The following is a 17109-nucleotide window of genomic DNA, read 5'->3' as shown; positions in this document are numbered from 1 at the left end:
GCGGAGAGGTAAACCATGTTACCTAAGGCCACAGCTCTGACCCATAGCAGAGGCAGGACTGGCATCAGCTGTCTGATTCTCCCTTCAGTATTTTCAGTTGGTACGTAATAATACATCATTTTAGAACCAGAAAACCCTTTTTCTCAGTGTCCTTGTTTCTGTTGGTTGCCCATGGCAACTAAGATTTCAGTGGGATTTCATCTCGTTTGTGGGTATCCACGGGATGAGTGCCCTAATCTCCCCATCCCATTCCTTAAAGTCCTCCCTTTGGTGTTCCAGAAGGAAAATAAAAATTCTCCCTGAGGATCCCATTCTGATTTTCCACTTGAACTTTCACTTTCTTTTTGTCAAAATCAATTGATAACAAATTTAAGCTAATGTTGTTTTTTCCTCTTTTTTGGATAAATTTCTCTCAGAATGAAAGCCCTCTCTCCATTGCTTGAATGTATTAAAACAAAATATTTAAACATGTTTGTGATAGATCTTACAAATGAGATGTTTTGGTTGGCATTTCCTAAACTGAAAATGATTTTTATCAACCTTACAAACTGAAAGCATAAATATCATATAAACTGTTATATCAGCTGTACTATGATTTAAATCTTTATACAGAGGTGGCAGGCAAAAATGTCTATTTCTATAGAAATATTCCACAGGGTTTCAGTCTAGAAAGAATTTTTTAATAGGAAAAAAGTCTAAAACAGAAGGTATATCCTCAAAGAATACCACACATAAATTACAAACTTTAAATAGAATTGGCTTATAACAAAATAATAATAACCACCATTTATATTTTGAGCTTATCATGTGTCAGGCATGATAACTGATAACTTTACTTTTATAAACTGACTCAGAGCTTATAACCACCCTATAAAGTGGACAGTACTATGATGTCTTTTATATAATAACTATAATGTCCAGCACATTCACATCTTCTAGGCAACAGCTATATGCCAAAGCCTAATTTAAGCATGTCAGGTACTCTTATTATTTAATTCTTATATTGCCCATAAAAGATTAGCATCATCCCTAAGTGAAAACCTGAGGTTCCATAAAGCTAAGTCATTTATACAAAGCCACGTAGTTAGTGAATGGTAGAGCTGAAAGGCAAACCCATATTCATCTAGTCCAAAGTCCAAGTTCTGTTCACAGGCAGCAGTCCCCCTGAAGTCAGGCAGAGGTTTGTGATTACTTCCCAACCCTGAACCCACGGCATCTCTCCCTGACGGCCTTCCACTATCTGTAGCCTGAGGTTCATAGGTTGACTTCATTTTGTTTAGCAATTGTATTCACAGTATTTAACAAGCAGAATTACATGGATGCCATCCCATCAGCACCACTGGACATGGTCAATCAAGGCTTTATTATTATTTTACTTTCTGGGCATGCCCCATGGCATGCAAGATCTTAGTTCTCCAACCAGGGATCAAACCTGCACGCCCTGCATTGGAAGTATAGAGTCTAACCACTGGATCACCAGGGAAGTCCCTCAAGGCTTTATTCTTGTGGAGGGTGTGTGTGTGCATGTGTGTATGTGTGTGTTTGTTGCAAGGGGGAGGCTGATATCCCAAAGGTAGGGCCAAGAAGACTGGAATAATGAAATGGTGCTCAGGAATCTCAGGACAGTGCCTGCTTACCAACTGCCATGGAAATATTTTAATATTTTCAGAAGTGACATTGGCATAAAGCAAATGAATATCCAGTAATAAATTTCACACAAAAAAGAAAAAATACTGGTGACTAATGACAGGAAGTAATGAACAGCAGTATAACGTAGAGATTGACTTGAAGCTTAGTCTCTGGAACCACACCAATTGGACTCAAATCCCTGCTTCCTAGTCATGTGATACTGACAAATTGCTCAGCCTCTGTGCCTCAGTTTTCTCATCTGTTAAACGGGAGCCATGATAATACTTAACTCAAATGCTGTAAGGAGTATTGAGAAAGGTCATCCAAGTAATGCCCTTAGAAGAATATCTAACGCATAGTGTGTATCAGCTATTTTTCTAAGACTCTCTATGTCTTCAGAGGGCATCTCTGTGCCCTCTATTTTATGTAGGGGATTTTACAAGCCTTTCTTGTAGTAGTTTGCCACCACCAAGCTCTTTCTGCTATTGTAACGTTCACTTATTTAATACTGCCTCTCAGAAAAGTTGTTTTCCTGCATTTTTCAATCTGAAAGTCTTAGGGTTAATAAAACTCTTAATTGGCTACATTAATGAAGAACAATAAAGACATAGATAACCCAGAAAGACAGTTAATGCTGAAGATTATTCCTTCTTGGCTTTTAAAAAACACTTTCTGGAATTTGTTCCTTGAGGATTAACCTTTATGTCAATTCATCAAATATTTATAGAATGCCTATTTTGTGTCTTGTTTTGTGGTATGCAAGGGATACAAAAATTAATAATATAAAGTCCTTGACATTGGGGGAATCAGTCTAGCATGAAAACAGACCTGCAAATAATCTTTTGCAATGAAGACTTTTATAAGGTGAATGGAAGCATCCTCTCTGCTTAGGAAATCATGGAAAGTTCCATGGATGGGTCAGTTCAGTTCAGTTCAGTCACTCAGTCGTGTCCGACTCTTTGCGACCCCATGAATCACAGCACGCCAGGCCTCCCTGTCCATCACCATCTTCCGGAGTTCACTCAAACTCACGTCCATCGAGTCGATGATGCCATCCAGCCATCTCATCCTCTGTCATCCCCTTCTCCTCTTGCCCCCAATCCCTCCCAGCATCAGAGTCTTTTCCAATGAGTCAACTCTTCGCATGAGGTGGCCAAAGTATTGGAGTTTCAGCTTTAGCATCAGTCCTTCCAAAGAACACCCAGGACTGATCTCCTTTAGAATGGACTGGTTGGATCTCCTTGCAGTCCAAGGGACTCTCAAGAGTCTTCTCCAACAACAAAGGAGTACATCAGGGCTGTATATTGTCACCTTGCTTATTTAACTTATATGCAGAGTACATCATGAGAAACACTGGGCTGGAAGAAGCAAAAGCTGGAATCAAGACTGCCATAATGGGGAATATGTGTATACCTGTGGTGGATTCATGTTGCTATATGGCAAAACCAATACAATATTGTAAAGTTAAAAAATAAAAGAAAAAGAAAAAAAAGACTGCCACGGATGGGTAAGTGTCCCCTTTAGGAGGCAGGCAGGAAGGGACATTCTAGCCAGGAGAACACCATGTGCGAAGGAAAAACGTGGAGACCAGAAAATGTGTGACACGTTCAGGGAACAATGAGGACCTCAAGGACTACAGAGAATGTTGTACCTGGGAGCGTGGAGGGGGAGGACCCAGACCAAGAAGGACTTCGTTTGCTCTTCTGGGAGCCTGGACCTAATCCTCTTGATGAAGGGTCTCCTTAGGAGGAGCAGAGATCACAGTGGCAGCAGGGGGCAGGTTGGTTCTGAGGGGACATCAGAAGAAAGTTAACTTTGTCTTTGTGTTCCTCTTGCACTGACTTTGGCGATGCATTGTTCCTTTGCATTGTGACACCAGATGTACCAAGTAGCAGAAGCCAGCTGGACCATAAGCCATAGAGTATGCTGTGGACATATTCTCAATGAGCTAGGCCTGTGCTTCTAGAAAAAGCCTCCCTCAAATAGGGTTTATGTGCCCCTAACTTGCACTCCCACATCATTTGTCACTACTTCTACAGTGCTCTTAGCACACTGAATTCTTCCATTACATGTCTAACTGCCACTCTGGCCACTGGCGTCCCACTTGCTCGGGCCCCAGTGAGGTTTGTAAGGCACTGGGCATGAATAGGACCGCAGTGTGATCCCCGATATTCAGCTGCACTTTGGATAAAACCCCAACAAGGCCCTTCTTTAGTCCCATGGACAACTTGCACTCCACTAGCTCTTGCCTCCTCAAGACCTACACCACATACACACAAATATGCACACACAAGCACACATGCATATACACACACACTTGGACCTTATCTCAGACTACCCGTGGCTTTGGAGCCATGAGGGCTCAGGCAGCTGTATCCAGCCAAGCAGCCCTGTCACAGAAAGCATGGGCCACAGACACAGACAAATGCTATAGACGCTCATGTCTCTCCCCTCAAATTCCTATGTGGAAACCTAACTCCCAATATGATAGTGTTAAGGGGTCAGGCCTTTGGGAAGTGATCAGGCCACAAGGGCAGAGCCCTCAAAAATGGGATTGGTTTTGTTATAAAAGAGACCCCAGAGAACTCCCTTGCCCTTCTGTCATGTGAGGACATCCATCTGTGAACTGGGAGCTGACGCTCACCAGACATCAAATCTGTAGGCACCTTGATCTGGGACTTCCCCAGCTCCAGACTATAAGAAATAAATTTCTATTGTTTATAAGCCTCCCAGTTCATTCTGGAGTGACAGCCTGAATGGATTAAGACAACAGGCTACAGTGGAAGGATGGGAGCAGCCTTGCCCCTGCAGACAAGGAGACCCCCAAGCACCTCTGTAATGTCCTCTGCATTTGGACCAGGGTCCCGGGCTGGCTCGTGAGGCTGTGAACCACTGCAATTGGGCGTTAGTGTTAATTTACTCTCATTTCTATATGTTATTAGAGAAATATAGAAAAGTTCAAAGTTCAAACATAATACTTATATTTCTACCACCTAGAATTAATAACTGTTAACGTTTTGTCATAGTTGCTCTCAGGGTTCTTTAAGAAACAAAAACTTGTAGATAAATCTAAATATCTCTTAAAGATGACTCTCTCATTCCTCATCCCCTTTCCCAGAGGTTATGATCAAAATAAATTTTGCACTACCAAATTAGTTTTCATCATTTTACATATATATAGTAATATCCATATGCTGTCATCTTATTTGTGCTCTTAATTTTATAAAAGTCAGTATATAATTTTACTTTGTTTCACATATTATTATTATTATTTTACATAGATTCTTGATGATTTTAACTGGTCTAGATCATCATATAAATATATCATAATTTATTTTCTTACCTACTGAGAGGCATTAAGGGAGTAGTTAATTTTTTGGTGATACAAAAATATGTTATAATGAACATCTCTCTGTCTCTATGCCTGCCTGCCTGCCTGTCTGTCTCTCTCTCGTCTTAATTTAAGACTTAGATGCATAGAGAAGGTTAAGTTGGGTAGCCAATTTTATGGAATAATGCCTTAAATAAGTTTTCTTTTCAGTGCAAATCAAAACCACAATGAGGCATCACCTCACATTGATCAGAATGGTTATCACCAAAACGTCTACAAATAATTTATGCTGGACAGGGCATGGAGAAAAAGGAACTCTCCTAGAGTGTTGGAAGGAATGTACATTAGTTCAAACACTATGGAAAACAGTGGTTATTTCAAAAACTAAAAATAGATATACTATATGTTCCAGAAATCCTATTCCTGGGTATATATCCAGAAAAGATGAAAGCCCTAATTTGAAAAGATACAAACACTCCAATGTTCACAGCAGCACTATTTACATTAGTCAGGACATGGGAACAACCCAAGTGCCCAGCAACAGATGATTGACTTAAGGAGATGTGGTATATGTATATACAATGGAATATTACTCAGCCATAAAAAGAATGAAATATTGCCTTTTCAGCAACATAGGTGAACCTAGAGAATATAATACTTAGTGAAATAAGTCAGACAAAGAAAAATGAATATTATAGGATATCACTTACATGTGGAATCTAAAAGATAATTAATAGAAATGTACAAAACAGAAACATACAGACATAGAAAACAAACTTATGGTTACCAAAAGGGAAAAGGAGTGGGGAAGGAATAAATTAGGAGCATGGGAATAACAGATACAATAAATAGATAGTAATACATAAAATAGATAAGCAACAGGATTTACTGCATAGCACAGGGAACTATGTTCAATATCTTATAATAACCTATCATGGATAACATCTGAAAAAGAATATATAACTGAATCACTTTGAATTACACCTGGAACTAACACAGTGTTGTAAATCAACTGTATTTCAATAAAAATATAGATTTCCTTCTCTTAGGGTGTCAATATCATAAGGTCCTTTGACAACTAGTACTCACTCAGTTCATCTTGGTTAAGTGAATGAATGGTGGACATATGATAGGTAAATGAAAGAAGGATCAGTTAGCAAGCTACTTTTAGATTTATTTACCATAAATATCTATTGTATGTATTTATTGTATATCCATGACTAATATTACTGGGAATCCACATCTTTAACAAATAACCTATTGTTACTTTTCTTTAAACTATTATTAAATACTTTTTAATGCATCTGTTTGTAAGTAAATGGATTTTTTCAAAGAGTTGTAAAATAATTGCTTTTAATATTGCTTCTCTGGTGTCGCTGTTTGGAAAATCCTTTTTATCATGAGCAATGACACTTCAGCATACTTTTCTACATAGTCACAAATTTTTAATTAAGAAAGTATTCCTAATTTAAGTTAAGTGTTAGTCAATTAAGTGTTGAACTTAGAAGGACATAATCACAATGTATATGTGTTTTCAAAGATATCTTTATTTCTCCCTGTCCTTTTCACTTAAAATTACAAACACTATTTATGCTCATTGTAACAAACCAAGCAGTATCATTTAATCCAAAAATATTTGTTAAGGCTCACTATTTTCCAAGCAATCTGATAAAGCAGGTAGATATAATAAGATGAACAGGTAGGAAATCAGAGATTCATATCACTCTTTCAACAAATGCTGTTAGATATCAGGGACTAAATCATGTCCTAAGGATACCAAAATGGGTAAGACATCATGATTGGTTTTTAAGAGCTTACTGCCTGGTAAAAACATAAAGAATATACAAGATACTCTCTACTGGAGAAGAATAGAGCATACAGTTTTATGGCATCCCTTGGTGATCTGGGGAATTTTTTGTTGGCTGGAGCTGAGGTAAAATTAAGCCACTGTGCCATGTGGAAAGTCTGATAAAATATTAAGCCCCACAACTGAGAGATAATCAAGGCAAATGAAATAAATAGTAGTTGTAGACTAACATCAAAGGCCTGAGTCAGGTCTAGTTTCTTAGTAACTTTTATTAAGTTACTTAGAAGTTTATAACATAGTGAACGTTTCTTACTCCTTTTCATATAACTTCATTTTGAGGGACAATTTAACTAAATTGAAGAGAATATTAAAACTGTGGCTTGAGAAGTCTTTCTTTCAATTCCTTTAAGGCCAGAAGTATATAACCACATTAAAAGTAAAATTTAGCACAAAGAACACTTTCAAGCTTTTAATAGGGGAATATGTCTGTCCTTACGTTTTCTGATCCAACAATTCTAACAAACTGGAATTGATTTTTACCAAGGCTGTAAGCCTGATAACTGTTTGAATGTGTCTTGTATATTTTGTCATCTTTTATTAGAAAAGAATAACATTGATTTGTATATTCTATCCTATTATACATGTGTTGGTGTGTGTAATTTCTTAGTGATAGATAAAGAAAGAAATAAAATGATACAAGAATAAATTCCAGCTCTTATAACCTGAACTTCAAATCCTAACCTAAAGACCTTTTCTCCTCTACAAAAATAATGGAAATAAGATCAAATGTACTCTCTTAGAAACACAATTTTAAGCAGTCTTTTAAGAAGTCATTCATTTCAGAGTTTGTCCCTGGCTTCAATAAGAAAATAATTTCCTTAATCTTTTCTTTCCTTGAATCTAGTCTCCTTCTCTTTCTAATCTGTTTTGTTTTCCACAAAGTTCTTTTAAAACATGAAATACCCATATGTGTGTTTCTTTCTTCCCTTCAGCAGCTGCATTCTCCACCACATATTTACATAATCTGGTTGACCAGCTCATCAGTCCATCCCTTCATGTGGAAATCACTGGAGTCCACAGGCCTCTCAGGGGTGGCGCTGCACTAATTATCTGTATGACATTGCTAGAGGAGCCATACTTGCTCCGGACTCATTTTGAACTTATCAAGGAAGGATGTGGATGACATCAGGGAAGGATTTTACAAGACTCTGTCTAGACTGCCAAAACAATCTGTGGTGGGAGAAAATTGCGTAAATATGGGCTACCAGGAAACAGTCATTTTTCTTCTCCCCTCCTTGTGGTCTTTTTTTGGTGTGGGACAGAGTGCAGCCTGGGTTGGCAATTCTGTAAATTATACTCTTTGAATCATGTAATAATAACTCAAGGACCAGAATGATTTAATGCCATATGGTAAGTGAATGTGGGAATCATCTCAGACCAAATAAATAAATAGAAGAAGCAAGTGACTCTGAGCTAGTTTTAACTTACATGTTTCTTCCAAATTTCTTAGCTTTATCCCAAGTTTTGTGGGTATTCCAGATAGACAGACACTCTAAGGATAAATAATAGGTGGACAAGTAATGATCCAGAATTTCTCCTTTGTATGGAAGACAGTTTCAACCCAGAGCCAACCCATTGGTATGTATAAGGCAGTCTATGCCTGTACCCTAGCTACTAGGATCTGGTGGAGGGGAGTCCCTGATCAGTTTAATTGGAAAATAAAAAGATAGCCAATGCCCTCTATGTTCCAAATTGTGTTTTTTTCCAGACATACAAAGATCTACTGTCTTAATGTGATTATTTGCTTGGTCCAACTCTTTAAGAGCGTTACTGGGTGAGTTTTCTTCATTGAATCTACTTTTTAATTCTTGCACCCAAAAATCAACACAAAAAAGAAAACAGATGCACTTCTTGAAGTGTTAGGCCCGACAAACCTGTGTTATAGGCAACTTTTTTCTCTATTTTTAACAAAGCCTGACACACAGAAAGGAATCAGAGTTATATAGAACTGAATACAAAATCCTAAAAAAAGATTACTTTTCTTCCTCCATAGTTTCCTTCTCTGGATTCCTATTCCATTTTTGGCCTAAATTCTCTTTACCCTACCTACTAACCACCATTTACCATTATGCCACTTTAGATCATAAAAATCTATTCCAAACTGGCCTATTTGGGGCACAGTTTTTCAGACTAGATAAAAGTTACTGAACATTCAGACTAGGGTATAAGTGACCAACTATGCTGCATAACAAATCATCTAAAAACTTAGTAGCTTAAAATAGCTAATATTTTTGTTATATTTCATGATTCTCTGGATTGGCAAGGACCAGTTTGGTGGCTTCTTTGCCAGTCACACTTGACTTTTCTTATGAGGTTGCAAGCAGATAGCCTCTGGGCTACAGACAGGACATGGTGATTGGCTCCTTGTTGTTTCTCTACAGGCCTTTCATCTTCCAGGGCCTCATCATATGGTCATTCTCTCTATCAGAGTAACCTGGATTTCTTACATGGTAGCTTATGGCTTTAAAGGAATAAACCAAGTTTCCAAGCCTTCTTAATGGGCTTTGAGGTGTCAGCAGATTACTTTCTTCTTAGGCCCAACCTAGATTCATTGAGGAAAGACAAACTCTTGGTGGGAGGGACAGTGTGTACACACACACAGGAACAGAATTAGTTGGGGCCATTTGTAAAGATTAACTGTATACTAGGTATCTATCTATTAGGTAAGAAAGAAAGAGGGGGAGAGAGAGAGAAGGAAGGAAGGAAAAGAAAATGAATGAAGGAAATATACAAAAAGAAAACAAAACGATTTTTACAAAAGTTGATCCTTTCAGGAGTGCACTCCTATTGTTGGGCATCTTGGGCAGCATGCTGCTGCTGCTGCTGCTGTCGCTTCAGTCGTGTCCGACTCTGAGTGACCCCATAGACAGCAGCCCACCAGGCTCCTCCGTCCATGGGATTTTCCAGGCAGGAGTACTGGAGTGGGGTGCCATTGCCTTCTCCGTAGGCAGCATGACTAAACTACAAAGGAGATGACTTGAAGCACACTTCCAGGTCAAATTGCACCAGGTGAAGACATTTTACATTGACTTAAGTCAATCTATCCTGGCCATACCTCCACATCTGTCCTGAGAACATAGCTCCTACCTCAACCTTAATTTATGAAGAACTGGGATGACCAGCTAACCTCATTACACAGCACAATCTTCTGCCATACAATGAGAAACCTTGGAGAATCTATGAACTGGATAAGAGGTAGAAGCCAAGTAAGCAAGGGTAAAATGAGTATATATGAAGTCTTTGAGACAGAAAATGTGGCGTGGATGGGCAACAGTGAGCAGCTGAGGTTCAAAGGGAAATTGGCATTAGAAATCTGAGGTTCTGGTCACATTTCTGTCATTTGCTAAGACTGTGACCTCTACCAGATCATTGGAGTTCTTGAACCTACAGTTTCCTCAACTGGACAATGAGGGTGTAGAGCTGCCAACTTTGTAGGCTGTAGGGTTGAACCTACATGAGTACAGTAGAAAGAAATGCATGAGTACTATTCTTTTGTAAGCTTTAAAGTGTTTTGCCAATGCAAACTATCAAGAGTATAAGATGAAAGTTAGTAGGAGATTCCGCAATGGCTCAGTGGTAAAGAATCCACCTGCAATGCAGGAGATGGAGGTTCAATCCCTAGGTTGGGAAGATACCCTGGAGAAGGAAATGGCAACCCACTCCAGTATTCTTGTCTGGGAAATCCCATGGACAGAGGAGCCTGATGGGCTACAGTTCATGGAATCACAAAGAGTCGGACACAACTGAGCACTCACAGACACACTCACAGTAGGAAATAAGCTAGAAACATACTGTAGTTTATGACACATTATATGAAGAAAATAATACAAAACTTAAGTGCAGTTTAGCTGGAAGAAATTTAAATGCACATAAGCCACATGGATGGCCTGAATAATAAAGCTGTTCAATCTAAAAATACACTTTATAATGCTCTTTCATTTGAATTTATACTCTTGGTTTCTCTGGAAATCATTTAAAAAGTTTTAGTTACCTAGTGTTATTTGCAATGCCTCTACATTTGTATTTAAAGCAGAGATGAACATCAACAGAAGTTATTCCATTATTTAAGTTCCATAGGTGTTTGCCTCTCAAATCCTAGGACAATTAGCAGACTTGCACTAATGCTTACATAAGACCTCATCAAGAACAATGAGTCACAGGGAAAATTGTTTTACACAAAACAGTTAACTCCTTATCCTTGACTCAGAAAAACTGACTGGCTTTTGACCAGATGTAGTAAGGAGAGGAGACAGGGAGACACAAGAGAAAGAGCTTTTTCCTCCTGCTCTTAGCACATGGTTCAAAGGGTGTGTCGACACATAAATTCTAGGAGTAGTACTGACACATGAGTTTTCACACACATGTGGAATGAGGAGTTAGTTAAGGGTGTACTTGCAGCCCTGTGTGGGTTTTCCCTTGTCTCCCTATTGAAAAATAAAGTGCCTCATTTACCTAAAGAGAATGACTCACTTATAGAGCCTCCCTTGAACCCTGAGGCTCCAGGAACCTGTGTGTAGTCTCCAGGAGGACTACAGTGGGTCAGAGCTGAGCAAGCAAGATGGGACACTTGCCAGGAACCAACTGCACGGGATTGAAGATGGCGCAACAGGTCATGATTCAGCACTCAGGAAAGTGGATTCAGGTAGTGGGATGATCTTGCCTTTTCTCTATTTCACTCAAATTGATGTTAATGCCTCTTTGAAGAAGAAGGATGTCAAGATGACTCATTTTCATATTTTATCACCTACTCTTAGAACATAGAGTATCAGTTCTTAGAATTATCTCCTTTCCATGTTTGTAAATCACGAAGATACTACGCCTGAAGAAACAAGCCTGTGAAGGAACCCAAAGAGAAAGATTCACAGGTGTGTGATAGACTGATTCTTCAAGAAAGGACATTCCTTGGCAAATTTGATTCAGGGACACAGAAGTTATGCAGACAGCAAATCCAGATTATTTCTGTGAATGGAGCCACAGATAAAATGTCCTTGAATAATATATCAACCTTAGATTTAAAGAATAGGATACATAACTTGTAAAATCATTCTTTTAAAAAAACTACTTAATTTTGCTTAAATATTTGGAACCCTGAGATGGGAATATCTTTAAATTTAATCATTTGTATAAGAATTCACTGGTACTATGTACATTGTTTGAAGTCAGTTATTGCATAAAAACAAAAGAGGGGCTACATGGTTGTTTGAGGAAATGCCTTTTGAGTTCTTTAATATAAATTATAACCAAATAAACTGAAAGACAGGAGAAAAATGATGTGATGGACAATGGAAGGAGAGGTGAAGGGCTGTTTGATCTCCGGGACCCTGACATAAACTCCATTAAGCCCACCACAATCCTGGTGGTCTGTGGGATCGTGCTCAACAGACGTAGAGCTGTGCTTTGAAAAAGAAGCAGCGGTTCAATCAGCCACGGTAGCGATTTCCATCAGCAGAGTTCAAACTCATATCGGAAGCCAACCTCCTATCCGTGATGCCAGAGGGCCTCCATCTGAAGGTGACTCACTTGGCACTCTTCAACAGAATGGGGCATCTAATTAATCTTTTTTAAAAAAGTCCTACTGATTTCTCTTTCCTCTTGTGAGGTATCTCAGGATGTACTAAAAACAATAATTTGGTTCTTTTGTTTTCCTTAGTCATCTCAAGAAACCCACCTTAGAGGAGATAGGGAAAAACTGTGTGTATGTGTGTGCATGGGTGTGTGTGGATATATACACACACATATTTAAGAGTGTAAAGCAAAGTAATGACCAGAAAGAGGTATTTTTCTTCTGTCACAGTTTTAATTTGCTCTGTCCATTTTTCAATTTAGACTGTTGGAATAAAACCCAAAGCTCACTTATTTATGTGAATGGTTCTTGGGGATGATTCATCCATATTCTATTTCTGAGCTAGGGTTTTTTAAAGCATTAAAGAGAAATAAGAAATAAACTTTTCTGCTTTAAGACCTAATCTCTGTAGTGAAATAATTTTGAGGTGTTGCAACAGGTACTACATGGGGTAGGCAACATGCTACAGGGAAAAGAGCACCAGAGCTGGGGTCAGGAGACCTTGATTCTTGCCCTGATACTAGTTTTACTTAGGTCATACTTATCAAAGTGGTTAACCACTTGGGGTCTAAACTTTCTAAGCTGTAAAATGAAAGGGTTATATTGAGTCATCTTTATGGTCTCTTCCAGCTTTCATATTCTATTATTCTTTTCATAGTATGTAAGTTGAAAATGTAGAAAAGTCACAGATATGAAAAGAGTCAATTCATTGTTTCTAATATCATGATGTGATTTCATACAGAGTTGATCCAACAGCTGGAGGTCTTATTACAAAATATTAAATGTTTGAAAAATATTCAATTGACCAGGAAGTAGATGATTTTAGGTTGAATGTCCTACTAGACTACAAAGAATATAAAAATTAAAAATAGCATAATTAGGATCAGTTTACCTAGTCCAATTTTTCTTTCTCTGATACTAGCTCCAAGGGGGTATTTTTATGATTAAACATCCATGTTGACTTGTGCTAAAGACTTCTAAAACATAGAGATAGCCATTAAATGCCCATAATGTTGCCTTAACAATTAAGTTTACATATTTCAAGTTACATGTATCCTTCTGGCAATTATTTTCAGAAAAAAAGTTTAAATAGTATATGCTTTTCTTAGTAAATTAAGAACAAGACTCCTATGTCCTCTCTAAGATCTCTTTCTAGGCAAGTCCGTCCAATCCCAGAAATATATTATTTTTGTATAAACACCTAAGAACCAAATCCATATTGTCTCTGGAAAAGCCCCCTTGGAAGCCTCTGTGACAATTTAAATCCAATTTCATTGTCTTCCTGCCAAAATCTACTCCTCCTCGTCCTGGGTTTTCCATCTTGGTTGTTGTCTCTGTCTATCAGTCATCCAAGTTAAAACCTGGCAGTCATCTCTACAAATATTTCTAACTCACACACCACATTCAAATGTTTTAAGAACCAGCAAATTAGTGGCAACTCCGTGTGTGTGTTTGTGTGTGTGTGTGTGGCTAAAACATTCTCTTATTATTTTCTGTGCAATGATACTGTAATTTCAATGTACCAAAAGACAGTACAGTTAAAGAATCTCACATGAAATTTAATTTTCTGTCAAATGCAATCCTCCCCACTTATCCAAATAACTGGATTTTACCTACATGGCTCTTAGCTTTTGGCTTCAGTGTGGAAACTTCTAATTGTTCAAGTGGTCCTAAGCCTCAAATCAATATGGCTCATTCATGATTGGGGCAAATGACAGAACTCTGTTACAAAAACCTACAAACTGAAACTCAGAAGGGAATTTCCAGGTTACTGCTCCAGCAGGAGGAAAAGGATGGGCTAATCCCTTGATTACTTTTCTCAGAATAGAGATTGAAATACTTTTCCTATTCTCCCCAATGGACTAATCCAATTAGCCTTTATACAGGTGAAAACCACAAGGCCTTAATCAAAGGGACAGGCCTTTATACATATACACCAGTGCTTCTCAAAGTGTAGCCTCTAGACCACAAATTCTTGGGTGCCACCCTAGATCTTTTGAATAAAAATCTCTGGGCACATACACAGGAGTCTATTTTAACAAGCCCTTCCAGTGATTCTGATGCATGCTAGTCTGAGACCACTACTCTCCTAAAGTAAAAACTGCAAGCATTGAATTTAAATATATCTTCATGTCTACTTCAGTTTAGACATGCAGATATTTACTGGAAAGGATATCATGAACTTAGACCTCGCTTGTTAAAAACTAAGTCAACTTTTATAATAGACAACATTATGAATAATCTCTAATCCTCACAAAAAGGAAAAAAAGTTCTTGATGGGGTAGCTCTAAATCTCACAAGTTTTGGTCTCCAAAGAAAGCAGCTTTAATTTGTTTTGAAAATTCTACTGTAGAACCCTTTTTATATCCATTTCCTCAAATTTATTCTTACTATTATGACCTGAATTTATGACCTGACCATAATTATTCACAAAGACTATTTAGTAGTTTCCTAAAAGTTTGGTGGTTTGATTGCTAAGTCATGTTTGACTCTTGCGACTCCATGGACTGTAGCCTGCTGGGCTCCTCTGTCCATGGAATTCTACAGTCAAATCATGTTATTCCATTGCCTCAACATTGCTGCGTAAAAGTGCTTTTCCTATGTTTTAGTTAGATCACAAATTACTCCTCTGTGCTGTGGTTTCAAACCTTCTTTCTATAGTCTCTAGTTTGGTTACATCGGACCATTCACCAAGGCTCAAACATATATTTGCTTCAACAATTGGGCCTTTACTCATTGTCCTGCAAATGAAAAGATCTTACCACATCTTCTATTAAAGTTCTATATCTTCCTGAGATACTTTCTCCAATTCTCACTGGAATTAATTTCATCCTTCCCTAATCCTAGGAAGAATGAAAGGGATGTTCAGTTCAGTTCAGTTCAGTCGCTCAGTCGTGTCCAACTCTATACCTTCTAATTTTGTTGTGTGTTACTATCTGATTTAATCTTTATAACCATATAAAGTAATTCTAATGATTCCAATTTTACAGATGAGAAAGTTGAGGTTTGAAGAGACCAAGAGATTTGGCCAGAATCACACTGATAATAACTGGTAGACAAACAATGCAAATCCAGACCTATTTGTGGCTTAGGGCTGACGACCTCTTGATTTATTATGATGTGTCTCCATCTAACCTTTATTTCAATATTAAAGCACATATATGACTATCTTCCATAAACTGAAGGAAGGTATCATTTGCCTCAGATGCCTGTTGCTGTTACAATATGCTGCATATATAAATGCTTAATAAAAGTTTGTTGTAATAAAATTGAATTGAATCCATTCCGAGTCACTTTTAACTGAGATATTTTTCAAATGCAGTAATGCCGAGGACCAGCCCCAGCTGATCCAGGGTATTCGAAGGAGAGACGGTGTAGGTGAGGGTCAGGAAACAACTGCTTAATTAAACGTTAATTAAGGATATAAAGAGTAATAGAATGAGGATAGCTCAGTAGGAAATTCAGTGGAGAAAAGAGGCTGAGTAGGTTGGTTTACGCGGGAGACCAATAAAACTTCAAGACAAGAAGTTTGCACCACTTACGTAGGCCGCAGGCGTCCTTCTGTTCTCCCAAAGGAGAGGAGACACTGAGGCCTCCCCGGTTGGATCTTAGAAGCCCAGGCATAATTAGCAAGCATGGCGGGTTCCACGCTCCAGATGGAGACTCAGCCAGAATTTGGGAGAGAGAGTGACATGGGGAGACCAAGTTTCAGTGAACAAGGCCCGCACTTTATTTTCCAAAGTAGCTTTTATACCTTCAGTTGTGCATAGAGGATAATGGGGGAAGGGGTGGAGTCATGCAAGGACAGCAGTTCCTGGTCCTAATCGAAGCCAGGCTTTCAAACTTATCATATGCAAAAGTTCAGGTGAATTACATCATCTTCTGGCCCGGAGGCCTGTTAACATTTTAAGAAACTTATTTTTCTCTAAAGGTGATTATTCCAAAGTCAGGCACCAGCCTCCAAAAAAGCATTGGCCAAAGCTGCATTTTACATTTCTATACACCCATTATATCAATCAATACACTGCCAAGGACACAGTAGGTAAGGAGTATGGAGACTTAGCAGCAAACATTGGCTCAATAAGTGAAAAACCCTTCACCAATACAATTTCTAATCAATCTTTTAACTACTCAAAAGAATCTGTGTTTAGACAGTTTAGAACATCTCCTGCCTCTCACAGTTGGGAGGCTCTGAACAATCACATGTGGCCAGAAAAACCTATTCAGGCAGGCTAGAGGACTTCCAAAGGAGTTTGTAGGTTAAACACTGTCACACCCAGGAATTATTAACTGGAGCTGTAAGCTAACTCTTTTTTCAGAGAGAGGTAGTGGGGGACAGCCCCCTGTAAAGTCAGAGGTGTAGGTGAAAGCACAAAGCAGAAAGTAGGCAGACTGGTTTTGGGGGTAGATGCTCGAGAATTTCCAGGGGGACTCCTGAGGCTCGATCCCGCCTTTGTCTATGCCGAGCCTCCTTCCTCATGACCTTTGTCATGGGCGGAGTTCCTCACACTGGCTCCCGGCAGTGATAGAATTCCAGTTGAGCTATTCCAGATCCTGAAAGATGATGCTGTGGAAAGTGCTGCACTCAATATGCAATATGCACTCAATATGCAATATGCCGGCTCCCGGCACAGTAATCTCTCTTTTTAACTCTGATTCTTCGTTAGGGAAATACTCTTCATTAATCTAGTCACTGTGTGAGGGGTGAGTGAATCAGTG

The 17109-nt window shown here is 38.6% G+C and overlaps 1 long non-coding RNA gene across 1 annotated transcript; it reads right to left on the bottom strand.

Moving 5' to 3' along the window:
* Positions 1-658: 658 nt before the first annotated feature.
* Positions 659-16829, bottom strand: LOC129649920 (uncharacterized). The gene is made up of 3 exons (XR_008713434.1): positions 15933-16829; positions 3281-3416; positions 659-2987 (listed from the first exon to the last, which is right to left on the bottom strand). It is a non-coding gene; the product is annotated as an uncharacterized LOC129649920 (long non-coding RNA).
* Between the last annotated feature and the right edge of the window lie 280 nt (positions 16830-17109).

Source organism: Bubalus kerabau, chromosome 4 (genome assembly GCF_029407905.1).
Source record: "Bubalus kerabau isolate K-KA32 ecotype Philippines breed swamp buffalo chromosome 4, PCC_UOA_SB_1v2, whole genome shotgun sequence".
Classification (NCBI taxonomy): Eukaryota; Metazoa; Chordata; class Mammalia; order Artiodactyla; family Bovidae; genus Bubalus; species Bubalus kerabau.
The sequence above is the reverse complement of the archived record's forward strand: the minus strand, read 5'-3'. Positions and strand labels throughout refer to the sequence as shown.